The sequence below is a fragment of the Ambystoma mexicanum genome, chromosome 6q (assembly GCF_040938575.1).
Source record: "Ambystoma mexicanum isolate Mex_15411 chromosome 6q, UKY_AmexF1_1, whole genome shotgun sequence".
Taxonomy (NCBI): domain Eukaryota; kingdom Metazoa; phylum Chordata; class Amphibia; order Caudata; family Ambystomatidae; genus Ambystoma; species Ambystoma mexicanum.
In genome coordinates, this window is record NC_090937.1 from 678,624,811 (window position 1) to 678,646,790 (window position 21,980).

Consider the following 21,980-nt stretch of genomic DNA (forward strand, 5'->3'; position numbering starts at 1 on the left):
TTCCTGGCCACAGGCACCTACCAGCACACAGTGGGGCACCTGCATGGCATTTCACAACCATTATTCTCACGAACACTCATCCAAGTGCTCGATGCCCTCCTCAAGCACACAGACGACCACATCTCATTACCACGGACTGCCCAGGAGATTGCAAACACCAAAGTGGGTTTCCATGCACTAGCCAGCATACCCGGTTGCATTGGTGCCATCGACTGCACCCATGTGGAATTGGTGGTTCCACGTGCCATGGAGGTACCGTACCGCAACCGGAAACAGTTCCACTCTGTCAACGTGCAAATGGTCTGTGACTCCAACAAGATCATCACACATTGTTGTGCCCGATTCCCCGGATCAACCCATGATTCCATGGTCCTGAGGAACTCCACAATACCACGCTACATGGAGCGACATGCAGGCCCAAGATCCTGGCTACTCGGTGAGTGCGATGTCATGGAAGTGGGCATGGGAATGACGTACCAGTGCATACTCCACCTGGCTGAAAGGGGGGGGGGGGATGATGCATACTCCACCTGGCTGAAAGGGGGGGGGGGATGATGCATACTCCACCTGGCTGAAAGGGGGGGGGGATGATGCATACTCCACCTGGCTGAAAGGGGGGGGGGATGATGCATACTCCACCTGGCTGTGAGTAACACAGAGAACGGATACAGAGGAAGGCCACTCACAATGCACAAAACCCCTCTGCATACATAGGGTGATGGCATGCAAAACAGGCCATGGCAGCAATGAGCATATACTGGTTGCATAGTGTGAATCAATTAGTGCATGTAGAAGTGAGCCAAGGTAACAGTTCCATGCCAGCCATGGTGGGACATCATGTTCCTGATCAGACAACATGACTGACACATACATTCTCGCCTACATACAGGTGATGCAGCCTACCCCCTGAAGAGGTGGCTCCTCACGCCAGTCCGGAACCCGCAGAACCAGCACGAGGAGGACTACAACCGTGCACATACACGTACTCGTGTGGTCATAGAGCAGACATTCGGCCTCCTGAAGGCACGGTTCCGAAGCCTCAGCAGGTCTGGTGGGGCACTCCTGTATGGCCATGAGAAGGTGGCAAAGATCGTCATGGCATGTGTCATGCTGCACAATATGTGCGTCAGACGGAATGTGCCCCTGCCCCCTGACGCAGAACTGCAACCACCTGACGATGAGGATGAGGATGAGGAGGGTGCAGAAGGGGCGCCACCACATGGAGGAGGCGATGCACAGGAGGGGCGTGCCATGCGCCAAAGTATCATCAACCACTGCTTCTAGCACACACGGCTGGTGTTCATCGCATGGAGACTGCACTTGGGGCACTGTGTGACTCTGGGGCATGAACACTGAGGACTAGACACCAATAAAGCACACATACGCAATGAAAATGTCCACACATTTCCTTTTTTGAAACGAAAAAAGTGTATTTGAACTATGAACTGTCGTGTCACACCCCCTCCCACCTCCCACCTCCCCCCTGCACACCCCAACACACCCCCTCCCACCTCCCACCTCCCCCCTGCACACACACCCCCCCAAACTCCCCCCTTAACTCCCCAACACACCACCCCGCCACCCCCCTGCACACCCCAACACACCCACTCCCCCCTCCACCCTCCCCCCCCCCTGGAATCCCAACAAAGGTGTGAGTTGGTCTGTGCAGCAGTGTCAGTAGTAGGATTCCTACACTGTCCGGCCACTATTGGCAGCCCCCTCCACTGGCCCCCGGGGCACCCCTGCCTGTGCTGCGGAGGTTCCTCCCCGATCGGCGGATGGGGCTGCTCGGTGTCGAGCTGGCAACCGAGGAGGATCCTGCCTGCTCATTTGGACGCATGGCCCGTATTGTCTGCACAAGGTCAGTGATGGCGTGCCGCACAGCAGCTAGTTCCGCGCAGATGTCCTTTGTGGACGACTCTATAGCTGCCTTCACAGTCTCAGCACATTTCTCCATTGCTGCACTTGACCCCCCACATTCAGCAACATGTTCTTCGAGCAGCGAGGAAAGTTGCTGCTGCCGGGTGGCAATCGCCTCCAGAGAATGGTTGGAATTCTGGCCCATGGCTAATGGCAGTGGTATTCCCATTGGGCTGATCTGCCCCTGCAGCGGGGATGGAGTGGCTGGCCAATCGTCATCCTCTGGCTGACCCTGTGTGGCATCCGCATGCGGGCTGCTTAGGGACAGGTAGGGGGAATGAGGGTGGCCTGTGGGGCTTCTGACAACACTCTCCTCAAAGATCCCTGCTTCGCTATCGGAGGAGGCAGCAATGGCAGCAGTCTCCCCAATTGTGCTGCTTGCAGCAGAGGCTGTGGCTTCTGTGGGCATGATTGGTGTGATGTCTGCTGCTGCTGCTGCTGCTGTACTGCCTGCTGGGGTGGCTGTCTGTGCCCTGTCCTGTTTCCCTTGCATGGATTTTGCCTGCTGTGGTGTTTTCCTCGGGACGACAGAGGTGGAGGGTTGTGGCGTTGGCACAGTTGGCCTGGCCCTCTTGGTGGGTGTGGAGGCTGTGGTGTCCTCTTCCTCAAGGTCGGAATTTGAGCCTGTGGTGGGACAGAGGAGGGAGAGTGTTATTGATGGGTCTGCGGACATTGGCCGGGCATTGTGGCGACTGGCATCTCATCAGTTAGTACATGTGGCACATTTCATGCAGGGGAAAAAAGTTGTCTCCCTTTTGTGTGGAAGTAGCATGGAGGTATGTGGGTGCCTGCAGTTAGGGTGTGCGTGCTGCATGTGTACAGGGTGCAGATCGGATGTATCTGTGGGCAGTCTCCTGCTGATGTGTTGCATTCACACTATGGGCCAACATTGTACTTCACATGAATGGACTTAGGTGAGATTTGCATGCCTTGATTTGAGCCACCTACCTGCATCGCCCGATGTCGGGGCTCCTCTCTCCATTCCTCCTACTCCTTCAATGCTCTGCATTCCGATTGTGGAGGCACAGATTTCCTCCCATGGCTGCAATTTTATAGGGGACTCCGATCCTCCCCCAGTTGCCATTGCCAGGTTCATGTTGGCTGATAGTATGCTCCTGACTCTGAGCCGGAGATCGTCCCACCGCTTGCGGCACTGTTTGACATTGCGGGGTGTTGTTCCCACGGCACTGACCCGCTGAGCTACCAGTGCCCATATGGCCTTCTTCTTGGATATGGCCGGTCTTGTCAGTTGGTTGGAGAATACCACTGCAGCGTTCTCCTGGAGGGTCTCCGCTAGAATGGTAAGCTCCTCTCTGGAGAAGCGGTCTTGCCGCTGGCGGTCACAGGCTTTTTTCAAAACTTTAGGCATCTTCCTGCAGGTAGAAGGTTGAAGCCGGTATTGGCGGGGTCTCAGGCTCGGATGTCCAGTGGTTTCGGAGGATGGCAATGGATTGTGTTTTTATAGATGGCCGCCGTGCTCTTTCCTGTTCCGCCGCGGTGACGCTACTTCCGGTTCCGCTTATCTACGGTCACCGCTAATTGCGGTGACCGCTAACTACGGTCACCGCTATGTACGGCGGTGGCGGTGGTGCACCTTGCGCCGCATACGATGCCGGTAGGTGCCGTTTTGGGGGCATTACCGCCATGGCGCTGTTTACATTACCGCCATGGCGTAATGCTCGTGCGCGATGGGTCCTAATATGGCGCACTTTACGCCATCGTCCCACGGCGTTAACGTTCATTACGCCATGGCGGTAATGACGGCGGATTACCGCCAGGGTCGTAATGAGGCCCACAGTGTCCAATGAGCATGGTATATCATGACGATATTCAGCTTTGATCTGGTTTGTGTGTGTCCAGTCGTTCTCTTTGAGTTTTGCCTTCGCTTTTTGTGGTCTCTCTATCAGCATTTCCTGGGAGATGTCTTGTTTCATTCTTTCTGCTTCAATCAATCTTTTCCAGAGTTCTAGTACTTGGTTTGTGCCGTCAGGTTTTTGAGTTCTGAGTATTTCAAGCGGTGGAGCATAGGATTCACTTAGGATTTTTCGGTAAAGGTCAAGTCGTTTCCACTTTACGATGGATTCTAGTGATTGGAGCGCAAGTTCTGCTCGTATTCGTGATATAGGAAGCAACATTGGTAAGGATAATACCTTCTCCAAGTATTTTCCTTCCAATAGGGCCCATATGGAGTTATCGATGTTTATCATTGTTTCTGATCCATATGTAAGTATTGCTGTTACTTTTTGTTTATAGAATGTCACAACTGGAGTTAGGGAGAAATTGCCATATTTTCGATGAATTATTATGGCTTGGCGCGCGAGTGAAAGGGCTTTTTCTTTAAGATGTTGTGCCCATTCATCTTCAACGGGAGATTGCAAGAGCCATACTCCTAGATATTTTATGTTCTTCACTTGCTCCATTTTTTCCTTTCCTATATGGAATGAGGCTGATTGTCCTTTTTGTTTGGTTTGCTTCATTAAAGGCATGATTTTGTTTTTTTGTGTGTTTATTTCCAGTTGATTTGTAGCCGTATATTTTTCTAGATTTTGCATAGCAATCTGTAGTCCTCTGGGAGTTTTCGCCAGTATCATAATATCATCCACGTACAGCATGCACGGTATTGCTATGTTGTTTATTTTAGGCGGATTCATATGTGGCGTGTATATGTTTGCTTCAAGGTCAGCCATGTATAGATGAAAAAGGGTTGCTGCTAGAGGGCATCCTTGTTTCTGCCCGTTCCATGTGTCTATTTGCTCCGTGAGTGTGCAGTCTTTTGCCATTCTGATTCTTATGCTGGTTTTATCATACAGAAGTTTAATGGGTTCAATGATGTTTGTCGGACATTTCCAGGCGTTTAGCTTCGCCCATAGAGTGTTTCTGTTTACAGAGTCAAATGCTAGTTTTAAATCTACGAAGGCAGCATATATCTGTGTTTTCGTTCTTATGGCTTCTTGCTTCAGCAGGTTCAGCAGGAGCAGATTTACATTGGTCCCTAACGTTTTTACGAAACCTGTTTGTCTGGTTGCGTATTTCTTCTCTTTTCTGGCCCATCTGTCCAAGTTGCCTAGTAGGATTTTCACAAATATTTTTCCCAATGGATCAAGTGGTGCGAGGGGCCGGTAGTTTCTCGGTTCTTTCGTGGAGCCGTGCTTAAATATCAGTATTATTGTCGATTGCTTCCAAGTTTTGGGGATGGTCTTAGTCTTCTGTATCACCTTGAATATGCGCTCGCAAATTGATCCCCAGGCCTCTGGATTTTGTTTGATTATTATATTTGTTAGGCCATCTGGTCCGGGAGCTCTTGAGATGTTTAGGGTTCGTATTGCCATCTGTATGTCTTCAGGTTCCCATTCCCATTGCCATGTTGTATTTTTTTCTGCCTGGTATTTTTCTTTGAGAGGTTGTCGCATTCGATATATTTCTGTAAAGTATGCCATCCAGCTTGATTCCGGTACGTCGGTGATCATAGTGTTTTTTATTTGTGTTTTGTCGTGTAATCATATCCATAGTTGTCTTGTATTTTTATTCTTCATGGGTTCCATCATTTTCTCTGTATCTTCTTGTATTATGGATCTGTTGTTCTTCATCCAATTTTTGTATTGTTTTTTCACAAGTTTGATTTGCTTGAATTTCTCGCTTTGGTTTTGTTTTAGTATCGTTCTTATTTTGTGCCTCAGTTTCTTATTTTTTGTTACTATGTTCTTATTGTAGGCATTAGTATGCTTTTTTTGTTTTTAGCTCTTGGTTTGTTCTGTTCTGGCATTTGTACGGATGTAGTAGCCATTCATAGTTGATCTTATGTGCATCAATTAAGTTTGATTTTTCCATTAAGTTTGGGAGTTTATCAATTGTTTTTTGTCCAATCCTTAGCCTGCTTCTGCCATTATTTATCTCCATTTCTGGTAGTTCTTTTTTTTCAATTACTTGTTTTCCTGTGTTCCATGTTCTCATCATGATGTAGTGGTCGCTCTCTTCAGTTTTAATGTTTTGGGTATAACAGATTTCGTCATATATACCGTTGGTCATATATATATAGTCAATAGTGGCTATTGAGTTCCCTCTTGACCATGTTTCCATAATTATTCCTGTTGTTGTTTCGTAGGTGTCAGATCTTCTCATGTTTCCACATGTAATTTCTTTTGACCAAATTTTCGCACAAGGTATTAGGTTACATTTGTCTATTTCATTACCTTTTTTGTCGAAAATGTGAATATTTAAGTCAGCGCATATTATGAATTCTATCTTTTTATGTTTTTCTTTGGCATTATCAAATGCCGAAAATACTGTGTCTATGAACCTTTCTTCTGTGATGCTTACTGGGTTCCAGTATAGGTTCATTAGACCCCAAGTTTGCTCCATTCTGTCTGTCTTATTTCTCTGCGCTTTTTCTGTGTTATTGTTTTTGTATTTGATTATTATTCTTTGTATTCATGAATTTACATTTTCAAATTCAATTAAGTTGATGTTTCGTACATTTTTGATGATTGTTAGAAGAGCAGATGAAGAGCGCCCTTTCCTTTTTGATTGCTGGGTTCATTATCACAGTGTAGCCATCACATATTGGTTGTTCTCTTATCCACGACTCCTGTATGCAGATTATGTCGGCTGTTACCAGTGCCTGGTTTACTGAGTTAAATAAATGACTATGACCCCGGGTGCTCCATGAGCAGATCATGATGGTGTCTTTCTTCTCTTTATTTAGTTGTTATCTTCGTTGTTTGTACTCTTGTTCGCTCTCCGAGGTAGTGTTATTTAATTATCTCCAAATTCCGTATTTCTTGTATAATTCATGTCTGTTTTGGTAGTTGTTATCTCTGTTTCCAATTTTTTCGTTTTCGCATGTTGTTTTCTTGTGTTCGTGAGTGTTACTCTCTTTGTCTGAGGTGTTGTTATCTCTTCTTTCTTTGCGATCAGAGTAACTCCTGTTTATTTCCCTTGTTGTTTTTTTTTATTTCTATGTTAGGAGCTTCATCTATCGTAGTTAATTCAAATCCTAGTTGTTGAAATATCTGTTTGTTGTCTAGCAATCTGTCCACCACCTTTCCTGTGGTAAGTTCAATCAGGACTTGATCCATAGCTTCACCTTCGTAAAATTGTACGGTGTGTAATTCTTTTGTTGTTATTTCTTTCAGGTTTGGGATTGCATGTATGAATCGTAGTACATTGGTGCGATCCATTATCAAGTTGTCGTTTTTTGTTGTTATTCTTCGTAGCTTTACGTTTAGGTCTTTTTTTCTTTGCATGGTTTGGGGGAGAACAAAGTTAGGCAATTTTATTTTGTTTTCCAGTTGCTTATTGGTTGTTTCATCCTGTTTCTTGTTTGTTCCTTGCATCCCTTTTGGCGATTCCTCTTCGCTCCAATGTGAGTTGTCAGGTGATGTTGGTAGTTCATCATCTTCCCAGTCTACTTTGGATATCTCGTCTAGTGTTAACTCTATCGTAGAGATCTCTTGTGTGTTCTCTTCATCAGACTCGTCTTCCTCATATTGGTCCAATATTATCATGCATGCTCTAGTTATTTCTATTTGCGCTTCTTCTGATTCGTCTGTTATGTCTTCCATGTATGTTGAGAGATTGATGAGCTCTTCTATCTTAGCATCTTCAATGTAGCAATCCGGTTTTGCCTCATACTCTTTGAGTGTGGCCATGTCTGGTTTCGGTGGTTGTGGTGGTTTCCTATTATCTGGTTTTTTGTTAGGATTTTTTGCCTGGGTCTCCTTTATAGGCAATGTCAAGTTCCTTAAAAAGGCACGAGAGCCTCTTTGTCTTTTTTTCCTAGGGGTTGCTTTTATTTTGCCGATTTCTTTGTTTGTAGGTGCCTTGTATCCTTTGGCAAAGATCTCATACGTTATAGGATCTTTCAGTTTCAGTTTTATTCTTTTGTTTTTGGTTGTCCTACTGTTTTCTTTTATTTCTCCCAGTGTTGGTGTATTGGTCTTTTTTGCCGCATGCGGCTCTTCCCTTAGATCGATCAGATTCTTTTCGTCGGTAGGCGTTTTGTTTTTTCCACCGGTCTTTCTTCTACATTCTTTGTTTCGTTTTTTCTAGTCGTTTTTAATTGCTGTATTGGCTTGGTAAGGTTATTTTGTATCTTAGGGGGTCCCAGTGGTTGTTTTTTGTTATTGATTAATGTCATCATTGTGATCAGGGCATGTGTCAAATCTGTTTTTTCGGTTCTGTCGCTGCGTGCAATGTCGAAAAGTCTTGTTTGCCACATATGGCTGGCTTGTGCTTCCTTTTCCAGACATTCTGTTATTTTATTCATACACTGTTCGAGGTAACTTTGTTTGGAGTGCGTTAATGCGATTAGAGTCGTTTGGTCCTTTATCGATTCTGTTAGGGATTCTTGTAATTTCATATTCGGTATCAGCGATTGTGATGTAGTTGTTATTAACATGTTTTGGAGATCTAGCATTGATGTGGGTAGGGAGGCATACTCTTGGTTATGCAGGTTTTCGCATCCACATTTGTTGTGTTTAGACGCTTCGCCTCGCGACGGATGATTTGCGTCATCATATTGTGGTCCGTTCCTGTGTTGTTGTTTTTTCTCGCTGCTTTTGTTTCTTTGTTCATTCATCATTGGTTCTATTCCTATTTTTTGTACTGAAGTTATTGTGTCGTTAGTGTCTTTTTGCGTCTGTACATGCGGGGTTCAGAATAATTCTTTTCTTTTTTCATGATTTCTCATAAGATTTTCAATTTCTGTTATGTCAAGCGACAATCTTGCAGCTTTAGGGTTTGTCTGTTCATTTTTTCTTGTCGCAAGTTGTTGTGAATGTCTCTGGCTTTCATACAAGGCTTGCCATTTCTTTTGTGCTTTTGTTGCCTTTTCTAGCTGGTTTTATGTCTTTCCTCTCTGTTCCGTCACTGTATTTAGTTGACGTCAATGAGGATAATGGTTTCCCTCTCTCTTTATTTTCTTCTTGTTTTTTCATGTGCAAGTTTTCCTCCTGGGCAATCTTCTAGTCATTTAGTGCGTCTATGCGCATTTTCTCCTTATTCATTGGGGCTGTTTCTCCCTGGCAAGGGCACTCTTCCTTGCTTTCAAGTCCTGTTATTTGTTTTTTTGTTATAATGCACTGCAGCTGAGATTTCTGGTATTTTTCTGTGAATGCTTGGTTATTATCACTGTTGCCTGGGGCTAGTGTTGTTGGATCGCTGGCTTCATTTCCATTTAATAATTCTGGGTTGGTTGGTGTGTTTACCTCTATTATTTTTATTTCAATTTCATCTTTTTCTTTTATCGCAAGTCCATTTTTAGTGTTTCTTTCTCCTCCAGCTTCATTAGCATTTTTCACGTCTTCTTCTTTTTTTGTTGTTATCTGCATCTCTGGTGTCTCCATCGTTTTTTTCCGTAGTCTCATCTTCGGGGGAGACATCTCTATGTTTTTCTAGCGTTTTTTTGTGCGTGTCATTCTCTTCTGCTTACTATGGTCTTTATTGTTATCGTGATTGGGGGGTGAGGGGGTCGGGATGTTTGTCACCCCGTATTCAAGTCCTGGTCTGATCTATTGGGCTTGTGTTGTTTCAACGTCTCACAGCTCTCCTAGCCTCTTATTTCGCTTGCTGTTCGCTCTCTGGGTGAGTCGGGGTCCACTCACATCCGTTGCTGTAGCTTGTGTTCCTTGAGGTGTCTCAGTCGCTATTCTGGTAGATCAATGGCAAATATCCCGCAGTCTCCACCTTCTTGTTTCAGTCTGCCGTTCATGGGTGGATCAAAAGCAATTTGCTCGCAGTCTCCACCTTCTTGTTTCAGTCAGCCGTTTACGGGTGGATCAAAAGCAATTTGCTCGCAGTCTCCACCTTATTGTTTCAGTCTGCCGTTCACGGGTGGGGCGAAAGCAGTTTTCTTGCACACGCCACCTTCTTGTTTCAGTCCGCCTTTCTTGTTTCAGTCCGCCGTTCTCGGATGGAACAAAAGCAGTTTGCTTGTACACTACACCTGCTTAGGTTTTTTTTATTTTAAAATTATTCCCTCCCTGTCTATCTCGCATCAAAGAGGGCTGTTAGGTGCGATAACAGTGATCTTATCGATTGTGTTATAAAACGATTGTACGGGTTTGGCACATAGTTGGTATCTTACCTTCCGGAGTAGTTGTCTTCTTGTCACGGGAGGTTGAGCAGTGGATAAGATCTGGTGGGTGTTGGTAATGAGTGCCTTTTGTGAAGTTTGCTTAGCCGCAACAGGGAGGGAGAGTTTGATCAGCTGCCAGCAAAGCAGCAAAACAGTGTTATCATGGGCGTCCCTCACAGTCTTTTCAGGTCCACTTCCTATGTGGGTGGGGCCACGAGACTCCGGTCTCTTAAGGCAGCAGTGTTCTGAATCCGCTCTAGTCCCGGCTCTGAATATGTTGTTCGTAGCTCGTTCTGATCCGTGGTAGTTACGGCGTCTTTCTCGGGGGTACTTCAGAGTGGCTGGAAGGGGCTGGAAGAAAATAGCAGCGCATCCACAGCAAAACAGTGTTATCAAAACACTTGCGCCATTGACTAGCGCAGGCTTAACCATATTTATAAGGGGTGTGAATGACATAGTGATGTAAAGTGAGAAAAGTGGGTAGTATTTTTTCTGATTTACTATGTATAGCAAGCTGTAGAATATTTATGTTCAGCAGCTGTGTGAATGTATTTACTGTCATGTGTCAAATGAGAAACCATGCAGATGTTCAAATTGTGTCAGGGACATTTCTCATTTTATGCAGTCAATTACTCAAATACCATTTAGTTGGGTAATATAAACAAGTATTATTCAAAATGATGTAAATCTACTGGTACTAACTTTCATTCAGTGAAGTGTATTGCTTTGTGGCAACACCTGCTTGCAAGGGGATATGTTAGTGGGTGCATTGGGAATCAACCCTTTACACCCACTCTCCAGCAGGCAATCTACCTTTTCAAGACCACACATGCAATCGCAAAGTACTCCTCTTACTTATTTACTTCTTCCTGTATTTGCATAATGTCCTCTTGTTAGAAATGCCAAAACAGTCTTCTTTTAGTGTAGCGGTTCAAAACTGTGGTCACATCACATGCAAAAAGCCGCTCTAAGTAATCATTGTCAAACAATGATTACAAGCTGGTGCCATTGTCATATGTCTGGAAGTTCCATTGTAAAACTGATTTTTTGGTACAAGCATATCTTTGCATTTACAGTCATTTGAAGCATGGTGTTGGTTGAATTATATTGTTTAGCTATTTAGATAAAAGTATACAATTGACTGTAATTGTCAAACAATGACACCGTCCACATGAGCATGCTAAAGAAAGTTCCTCAATGGTATGTTATGTTAAAGGACATTTGTACTACACATTATTATTACCGGAGTGGTCCCCTGGTGCTCGGGCAGATCTGGAAAAGCAAGACGGTAGGGTAAGTTAGAAGGACTAAGCGGGAAAAGCGCAAGAGAGCTGTGATGTGCTGTTGGCAGCTTCAGTTCGATTTACACCATTCGCTGAGCAGCATAGGTGTGGTTTATCGGTCAGTACTTGTCATGTGCTGTTGTGCGAGGCTAAGTGTGGCTTGCTTTGTTGTTGCTGTGTAGTGAAGTGTGTGCAGTTTTTTTTGCAATATAGATATGGTTGTGTTATGTTTAGAATTTGAGAGGTGTGGGCAGATGGATGAGATTTTTAGTGGGTTGATTAGTGGTGGCACTGCATCGTACCTCCTCCCCTTTGTCCACCTGTGGTACACGTCTCTGCAAGTGTTACGTTTTGTGGTGTGCTGGGGAAGGTCTTCCTCCTATATTCTGTGCAGCGTTGTGGGTTGTCTTCAGGGCAGTATAGTAGTGATGCCTAATCCACCATCCACAATGCCATGTTCAGACTAATAGATGTTTAAACCGCTTTGGCCCCATGTATAGTCTGGTGTGCAGCCTCCATTGCCTTACTGTGCCCATTAGGGGGTGGGGGAACCTCTTTCCTGTGCCTTTGAGCTGCCTGGGAATCGTGGTTTATATGTTGGATGGCCACTCCTTCCCTTCAACTCTTATGCCCTCTGTCTGTGTTTAAAACCTAGGACTCTCCAATCTCTCTCGTTAGCCACTGGTAAGGCCCTCCATGTGAAACCGGGACTCCCTCCCACTTCTGAAGTCTTGCCAGCTTCCTGCACTTCTTGTGGTACACTCTAGTCCTATGTCATGCGATATGTGTGTTCATTCAAATGGGTGTGGCCGTTGCTCATTCGTTTTCGTCTGGTTCTAAGTTGAAAAGCCACGTTTTTAGGAGTTTTCTGAATTTGTTCGTGTTTCTCTCAGGAGGGAGTTCCAAATGTTTGCAGCTAGGCAAGAGAATGTTGGTACACCATGTTTTTTTCTTGCATACAGTTTAGGTTCCAGGTGGATGTCTTTGCTGGATCTCAGTGTTCTGGTCGGCTGATAGATGGTGATTTTCTTTTTTAGGAATTCTGCTCCTTGGCATTGGATTGCTCTGTGCGTTATGCACATTGCTTTGAATGCGATTCGATTTCTGACTGGCAGCTAATGTAGCATTTTTAGTGCAGGAGTGATGTGGTCTCTTTGTGACCTTTTGAGGAGGAGTCTGGCTGCTGTGTTCTGTATATGCTGCAGTTTCTTCAATAGTTAATCTGGCTTTCTGAGTCATAGGCCGTTGGTGTAATCTATCCTGGACATGATGAGGGAGAAGATGGCTAGTGTTTTTTGTGTAAAGGAAATAAATGGTAGGGTCTTTTTTGATTGTGTGTAGGTGGAAGAAGCATTTCTTGATTATTGTGTACTTGTGGTCTAGGGCTAGCTCGCTGTCCATTAGGATTCCAAGGTTTTTGACTATTTTTGATGGAATGGGAGTTGTTCCTAGTTTTGTTGGCCATGAGATGTATTGGTTGCTTTCCCAATTTTTTGATATGATCATGATATCTGTCGTGCCTGGGTTGAGTTTTAAGCTGTTTGTGTTCATGGAATCGTAGAGTTCTTTTGGACAGTGTACTAGCGTTGTATTCTCCTCTTGTACATCTTCGATTTTGTAGTTGATTTGGTAGTCATCTGTTTAGTTGTAGCAGGTGAGGGCATTGTTTTAATGAGGTTGATTAGTGGGGTCAAGTAGATGTTGAAGAGGAATGGGAGGAACCTTGCGGTACTCCTCATGTGGTGTAAGGCAATAAGTATGTTTTCTTTAGGCACTAGGCCCACGTGCATACTGTGCACGCCCACTCTGTCAGGAAATCCTGAGCTCAGTGGGCAAGATTCCCAAAACATTGTTTCTCCCAACACTAATATATGTAAGGGGACTGCGCTACTGTCCAGCCCCATCTTAAATCCTCAGCTCATCTTTGAGAAATAGGTGTCCTGATCATTTCTGGAAGTAGTGCACATTAAACAAGCACACTCTTTATTAGGGCTGTACCGAATAGCATATTTAGTATTCGGCCGGATACCGAATAGTTTGTCAACTATTCGGCCGGAGCCGAATAGTGAGCCGAATAGTTTTTTTTTTTTTAGGCCCCCCTATGCAATACAATCTCGGGCCACCGGCTTTGGCCCGGTGGCCCGACAAACACAACATTATTGCGGTGAGGCCGCAGGGGTTCCCTGTGGCCCCGCGGCCTCACCGTGCTCAAGGGGTGAGCACATTTCACAGCGAGGCCGCCGGGGTCGGCAAAGTGCCCCGGCGGCCTCATGAGTCTGGGGGGGCGCTCCTTTAGGAGCGGCCCCCCAATGCAAAATAAACGTCGGGCCACCGGCTTTGCACCGGTGGCCCGACAAACAGAACATTATTGCGGTGAGGCCGCGGGGGTTCCCTAAGGCCCCGCGGCCTCACCGTGGTGAGGGGGATGGGGGGCACCGAGGCCGCCGGGGTCGGCAAAGTGCCCCGGCGGCCTCATGAGTCTGGGGGGGCCGCTCCTGTAGGAGCGGCCCCCCAATGCAAAATAAACGTCGGGCCACCGGCTTTGCACCAGTGGCCCGACAAATTGAACATTATTGCGGTGAGGCCGCGGGGGTTCCCTGAGGCCCCGCGGCCTCACCGTGGTGAGGGGGATGGGGGGCACCGAGGCCGCCGGGGTCGGCAAAGTGCCCCGGCGGCCTCATGAGTCTGGGGGGGCCGCTCCTGTAGGAGCGGCCCCCCAATGCAAAATAAACGTCGGGCCACCGGCTTTGCACCGGTGGCCCGACAAACAGAACATTATTGCGGTGAGGCCGCGGGGGTTCCCTGAGGCCCCGCGGCCTCACCGTGGTGAGGGGGATGGGGGGCACCGAGGCCGCCGGGGTCGGCAAAGTGCCCCGGCGGCCTCATGAGTCTGGGGGGGCCGCTCCTGTAGGAGCGGCCCCCCAATGCAAAATAAACGTCGGGCCACCGGCTTTGCACCGGTGGCCCGACAAATTGAACATTATTGCGGTGAGGCCGCGGGGGTTCCCTGAGGCCCCGCGGCCTCACCGTGGTGAGGGGGATGGGGGGCACCGAGGCCGCCGGGGTCGGCAAAGTGCCCCGGCGGCCTCATGAGTCTGGGGGGGCCGCTCCTGTAGGAGCGGCCCCCCAATGCAAAATAAACGTCGGGCCACCGGCTTTGCACCGGTGGCCCGACAAATTGAACATTATTGCGGTGAGGCCGCGGGGGTTCCCTGAGGCCCCGCGGCCTCACCGTGGTGAGGGGGATGGGGGGCACCGAGGCCGCCGGGGTCGGCAAAGTGCCCCGGCGGCCTCATGAGTCTGGGGGGGCCGCTCCTGTAGGAGCGGCCCCCCAATGCAAAATAAACGTCGGGCCACCGGCTTTGCACCGGTGGCCCGACAAACAGAACATTATTGCGGTGAGGCCGCGGGGTTTCCCTGAGGCCCCGCGGCCTCACCGTGGTGAGGGGGATGGGGGGCACCGAGGCCGCCGGGGTCGGCAAAGTGCCCCGGCGGCCTCATGAGTCTGGGGGGGCCGCTCCTGTAGGAGCGGCCCCCCAATGCAAAATAAACGTCGGGCCACCGGCTTTGCACCGGTGGCCCGACAAATTGAACATTATTGCGGTGAGGCCGCGGGGGTTCCCTGAGGCCCCGCGGCCTCACCGTGGTGAGGGGGATGGGGGGCACCGAGGCCGCCGGGGTCGGCAAAGTGCCCCGGCGGCCTCATGAGTCTGGGGGGGCCGCTCCTGTAGGAGCGGCCCCCCAATGCAAAATAAACGTCGGGCCACCGGCTTTGCACCGGTGGCCCGACAAATTGAACATTATTGCGGTGAGGCCGCGGGGGTTCCCTGAGGCCCCGCGGCCTCACCGTGGTGAGGGGGATGGGGGGCACCGAGGCCGCCGGGGTCGGCAAAGTGCCCCGGCGGCCTCATGAGTCTGGGGGGGCCGCTCCTGTAGGAGCGGCCCCCCAATGCAAAATAAACGTCGGGCCACCGGCTTTGCACCGGTGGCCCGACAAATTGAACATTATTGCGGTGAGGCCGCGGGGGTTCCCTGAGGCCCCGCGGCCTCACCGTGATGAGGGGGTATGGGGGGGGGGGTCGGGTCACTTACCTGGTGAATGGGTCCGGGTGCTGGCATAGGAAGTGAGGGAAGGGAAGAACTGTTCCCTTCCCTCGCTTCCTATTTCAACACGTTAGGCTGGTTCCTCTGTGGTCAGACTGCAGAAGCCAATAGGCAAACAGCTTGTTTGGCTTCTGCAGCCTGAACACTGTCAAACATTCTATGATTGGCTGTCATCTCCCAAACAGGGAGAGGGCAGCTAATCATAGAAAGTGGACTTCGGCTTCGAGTCCCTAAACAGAAACTATTCTGCCGAAGCCGGATAGCTGTATTTCAGCCGAACTTCGGCAGAATAGGGACTCGAAGCCGAAGTTCGGTACAGCCCTACTCTTTATGCTCCTTTCATTTGCTTTCTGAGAATCTGGCCCAGTTCGTTTTTCAATGAGCCACTGCAATTCATCAGTTGTAGATAGCATTTGATATTCCTTCGAAAGCGGAGTTCCAGACATCAAGAAAAACTCTCAATTTCTATTTTTAGGACCCGTACATTCTTTGTGGAACACTGCGTTCCCAACTTGATTAATGAGGCAGTTCAACCCATCTCAGGGGCCAATGTGCCAGACCATAGTCTTAAGTGAAATTAAGAAAATGTGCCTTTGCTGAAGCTCGTAAAACTGTGTAAGTTGAACTGGAAGTGGACCCTCCTAAGAGCCCAGGGGCCTTTCGAAAATGCTTTCCTTCTTTGAGCATAGTAAGATGCCTTCAGATTTCTGCAAAAGATAAAACATCCAGGAAGCCCCTGTTATTCTGGCAAACGTATCCTTCTCACTGTGCATTCCCCAAGGCAGCCGAAAAGAGTTTTTTTTTTCTTTTTTTTTACCATTCTCATAAAACGTAAGTATGCTTCAATCTAAAACACCAAACAAAACCGTTTTCAAATCTTGTACAATATCCAAAATAGAAAAGGAGGAGCTCGAAGATTCCTATAATCAAACCTCCCTTTCACAGTATACAAATGTCGCGAATCACTTGATTAATTCTCGGATTGTTATTGTTCTAAACCTCTCTGCGCTTCCTTCAATTATTTGGAACAGCAAACAAAGCATCTCATGTTTATTCGCAGGTCCAGCGTGGCGCTGAGGTGCTCTTTTCTTCCAATTATTGCACACGGTTTTCCTTGCTTGTTCACCTTTGCCTGACCCATTATTTTAGTGCTGAAAAGGGTCTCTATTGTTTAGCCTAAGGATAACACATAAGGAAATAACCAGAAAGAACAAACACGCCTAGACACATAGGAGCTCATTTTCAATTCATTTGTAATTTGGCAGTGGGGACCCGTTGCGCATACACTAAGCGTGTCCCCAACGCACACTTATGGTCATTTTCACTGTGTGCAAATGTAAAGGGCAAAAGGCAGCGTACAAGCCCTTCAATTTTGCACTCGTTAGTGCAAACTGAGTAAACACTGCCTAGCATACGGGCATGCCAGGAAGGGTTTACTTTTGATTGTGAACGCCGCTTGCCATGCTTGCAAGGCAATCAGTGCTCACAATTAAAATGAAACGCTCTCCCACAACACTACTTACCATGCACAGATGGTGAGCAGTGTTCACAATGAAACATAAACGCTGTCCAACATTCAAGCATGGCAGTCAGCAGTTACTATAGATTCCAATGGATCCCGCCTGTTTTTTGCGAAAAGCAGGCAGGCTTCATTGTTATCACCAGCATTTCCGCCCCCATAAAAATGCATGCAGTTTCAAATGCTGGAGTATTACATGGCGGAGAGGAAGAGAGCTTTGGAAATGCAACTCGTGTTCCACCCCTCCTCTCTGCCATACGAATTGACAAAAATGGGATTTATCAGAAATGCAATGCGTAAAAGTCTTACAGAAGGCTTGTACGCATTGCATTGCATTTCCTGGTATGCAGGGGCGAAATTCAGCCCCATAGAGCAGAGAACTATCTTTTTGGAATTAATACAAGCACTCACTTTTTTAAATGCTAGAGTTAAGGTTAAGGAACGGGAACCACGCAGCTCAAACAGTAATGTCCTCCTCAATCAGATTGTCTCCAACGCTATGTCCTTTTCCATCTTTGCACTCTTCATTCATCCTCTAAAGGGTGTGACTGCTTTCGATAATCAGGTTTGCATTTAAGATATACTTTACCACGAGGTCAAAGCTGCACACTGGTAAGCTTGGTGCATTTCTCTTTTTTCTCCATGGCATATTTGGTAATTTTAGGAGAGCTTGACTCACACCACACTAGACATTTCCCTGACAGTTATAGAAAAAGCGTAGGGTCAGTTCCATCCTGTGCTTTGGGCAAAGGGTGTGGCCCCTGATGGTTGTGGATCCAGCTTGAGGCTGACCACACCAGGAGCTGGTGGCTTCAAGAATATAAAGCACTGGAGGGGACCCGTTTTTCACTTTGATCCCTAAGACGACTCCTGGTCCTGCATTACCTAGGGTGGCTAAGTACCCCATATTAACTGAGACTGTCCTGAGTTCATGGCCTGTGTCCATTGTCCCTCACACAACATGTCAGCAATGGGGAAAAGTCCCTATTTCGCTTGTCTTCTGCAGGATCATCTGTTATCTGCCTTTCCAGGCTTCCAACCTTATACTGAAGCGCCATCAGACCATTGAACCCTGTTTGATGTCTTTGCATTGCATTTCATGCAAGGAATGGCACATGACCTCAGCCAGTAAAGTGTCAAAAAAGCTTCTTATCACATCCTTTGTTTCTGCAGAGCTTTAAAACAGGGGCGATTCGTGTTTGGTGGCCTCAGACACAGCAATGAAGGGGCAATTGGGTTGTGAATGTTTGCTCTGAAATGCTTTGACTGGTGGCCATTAAGTAATGGCAGGGTGCAGAATGCTTCATTCTTTGTGACGTAAATGACTAAAAGCTGGTGACACTAGTATGCCTTTTTTCAGTGTGTATCATTAAATGTTGACAATATAGTTTTAACATCTAAAGGAAATTTGCTCACGCTCACTTTACTTTTCAGGCTGCTTTATAATCATTCACTATATGGTAGATAATGCTATAATGAAACTCTTCCTGTGTGCCATTCTATTACAGTTGGAATCTATGTTATGTGTGTAGATGTAGTAAGGTTGGGTTTGGTCCATTCCATGTTGGCCAGTAGCCACTTGCCATAATTGTTGCCGTACCAGATAGCTCACCAAATTATTGCAACTTTTCCAGCTCAAGTGTGGGGTCTACTGTTCAGTCTTGTAGGAGTGATGCAGAACATTTGTCTTTAACAACACTGAACAACCACTGACAGAGGTGTCTACCAGTTTAAAAGAAGTTCCCAGTCTAGATTGTCCACTGCTTACGAGAAGCTCAACCACTCCAAGAACACATTTTGACTGATGACCAACAACACCGAACACCCTGACATCCAGGCTTGGCTCTTAACTATGAACCTCAAGGGCTTCACACATCAACAGACACCTCTCCTTCAAGCAGCACATAATAATGAAGACACAAACATCTTGGTACAAACTTTCCCTCCAACATAAAATCAAGAACTTCATCCCTCCCAGAAAACAAAATCAGATCTGTTACCCAAGCCTTGGTCCTCTCCCACCTGGGTGATGGCAATGTTCTTTTGGAAGGCCTTCTGGCAGCTCTCCTTGCTCCCCTGAGATGTGCCCTATATATTGCAGCATGAGACATCAAGTGGCTATGCAAATGCAACCACATCGAACTGCACCGGCTGCCTTAGCATGCACATACAATCTTCAGATCCTGCTGAATTATCTACAAGGCTGTTGCCTTGAAGCACCCACGCTACCTTGCTGATAGACTAGACATCACCAGAGGCCTCTGTTCCACCAGAAGTAAGGACATAGGTATACTTCAACTCTTCAACTCTGCTGGTGCAGGAAGGAAGGGACCAGAAGGTAGGCCTTCTCTGCCTATGTCCTCAGACTCTGCAAACTCTTTCCTGTCAATTCCAGACTCACCCCCTCGCTTCTGCATTGCAGGAAGAAGCTCAAGACCCTGCTCTTCAAGGATTGGCTCCTCCCTAACACATATAGCCACACATCCTCCACTTGCTTCCTAACCTAAGACTGGGTGATTTGCTCACTGCTGTTTCCACCCCTGGTTGTAAATCCTGTGATCTCTAATTGCCGGCCCTCTGTCTCCCATTGTTAGGTTCTTGCTCTCTTGCATCTCTGCTTCCCTCACGGACTTCTTCACCTGGTGACTTGTAAAGCACTCCATGGCTTCTGATGCTAGGTCCATCTTCAATAAATACTAGGTAATATTTGCAATCAAGTGATCTATTCAATGAGCTTCCCTATCTCATTCTGGTTTCATAAATGTGGTTTCTGGTTTATTGGCCCAAAACCATAGTGTAGACCTTATTGTACTACATTCTGCAATGTTCTCACTCCAGTCATTGAGGCTGCACTTCCTGTATTATACAAGAGAAAGCAAGCGAGATTGGCAATCATCATTGTGTCGTCTGTTTGCATTTACATCACAATGTAATTTGTGTCATTGCTACTTCTTGTTTGTCCCTTGGACTTGTGGATAGAGGAACGATGGGTGTCCAACTCTTTAATTCTGCATCATTGGCCATCACATTCAGGAAACATAGGAGAGAGTAGAGGACTGGAACAACATTTTGGTTCATACTCAAGGTCTTGTGGCTGCTAATTCCAAGTTTCCCTCCCACAACTCTAAGACATACTATTGCGCATCAGGCCTCTTGGCTATGTCAAAAGACACATCAAATGGGATGGTTGGGCATTGCTTTTAGGGGTTTTAGCTGGAAAATAGATTTTATTTGTGAGCCAGACTACCTCAAGAAACAGGGGTCTGGGATAATCAGGTTGAGAAAGTAACATCACCATTGGAAATCAAAAGCCAATCACCACAAGCAGTGGCCATTAACTATGTTACAGCTGGAACTACATGATCTGTTCAAGGGACTTTGTAGACCTAGTTAACCATCTTCCTCTATGAATACGGTTGCAGCTTGATGTTTAACCTAGGCCAGAGTCTAACATATTTATTTGCCCCAAAATCTTGTATTTTGTATCATCATTTATTGGGGATGCATTATTACTTGTTTTGCATACAATCAAGGGTGCGAGATGGGCGTCCACGATATGTCTGCCTTCCCTGTTGCCATCCCAATTCCATTTCCAAAAGATTGTTCAGTCTGCAATTTTCACTGTATAAGTAACATCACTCACCCACTCACTCACTAAGTCGCTCACTCAATAACCTTGTACACTCGCCTTCCTGTCCATCACCAGGACTGATTGAAATGCCCCTTGCCCTCAGCTGATTTATGCCTGTTTTAGCTCAAGACATGTCTTCCACTCTAAAGGGAAACCTTTCACTTTTCATTCCCATTGATTGTGTTGGGTTTTTGATAGACTCTTAGGACTTCCTAATACTTCACCATGGGTAATTGTTCTGTTTCTTCTATCTCAATTATCTTGGTGAGGGTTGCTGAGAAGCTATCCACCTTCCTTTGAGTGTATTATGAAAGGGCATAATTTCTCAGACCACTGCTTATAAGTCCATTTCTACTGTTGATCTCTGAGTAGGTAATACAGGTCTGGAACAATGTTGGTTGACGAATGAGAATATGGCGTACCCTGGGTTGTTGGACTATTCATTTATCAGGACAAACGTCTATTTTTCATTCGGATGAAGAAATCTAGGGTGATATATCTGTGGTGGGGGGTCGCTTAATTTCGGAATATGTGCATTGGATGAGGGTGTGCACTTTCACTGATTTATCAAGTTTGTAATGTATTGATTGAAGCCACATACATTCATAGTATGTCTTCATGGAGGCTACAATGCATGATGCCCGTCATTCTGCCAGAGTTCCCACGGGAAGACAATGAAGTTCCCTCACATTAGGATGCCATTCTCAGTCACGGGCAATGAATTTTGGAAAATGCTCACTTTCGTTTAGCTTCCTTAAATGTAACCCATGCTATAACGTCTGCCTTGTGAATTCTGTCTGTGTGCAACCAGTCACTGTTGTTTCACCAATTATTGAGGGTCACCAAGGAGTGTGCTGCTTTGTGCATAACAAAATGTACCTCCACTTCTGCTAGTGATGTGTGAATGGCATATGTCATAAATGGGTAGAAGCACAAACAGGTAAACAGATGTTGATCCGCTCTGGGTGTCTGAATGATCATCCGGTTGTATTCTCACAATCATATGTCTGTGCATGCAACAGAAGTGGTATCAGGGCACTGATATTTCCAGACATAATGAGTAGTGCCTGGTGTTCTGTCTTATTGGTGAATCTTGTATTATGTATGCACAATGATTAATGTGTGCATAGCCATGTTAATTGTAAGTCCTATACCTATGGATGAAAGTATTCTCAATCTCTGTGTGGTGTGTGTGTCTGAATGATCATCCGGTTGTATTCTCACAATCATATGTCTGTGCATGCAACAGAAGGGGTATCAGGGCACTGATATTTCCAGACATAATGAGTATTGCCTGGTCTTCTGTCTTATTGGTGAATCTTGTATTATGTATGCACAATGATTAATACCCATATTAATTCTAAGTCCCATACCTATGGTTGAAAGTATTCTCAACCTCTATGTGGTGTGTTTTACTTATAGGATCACTCCATTATGTCACCACCTTTC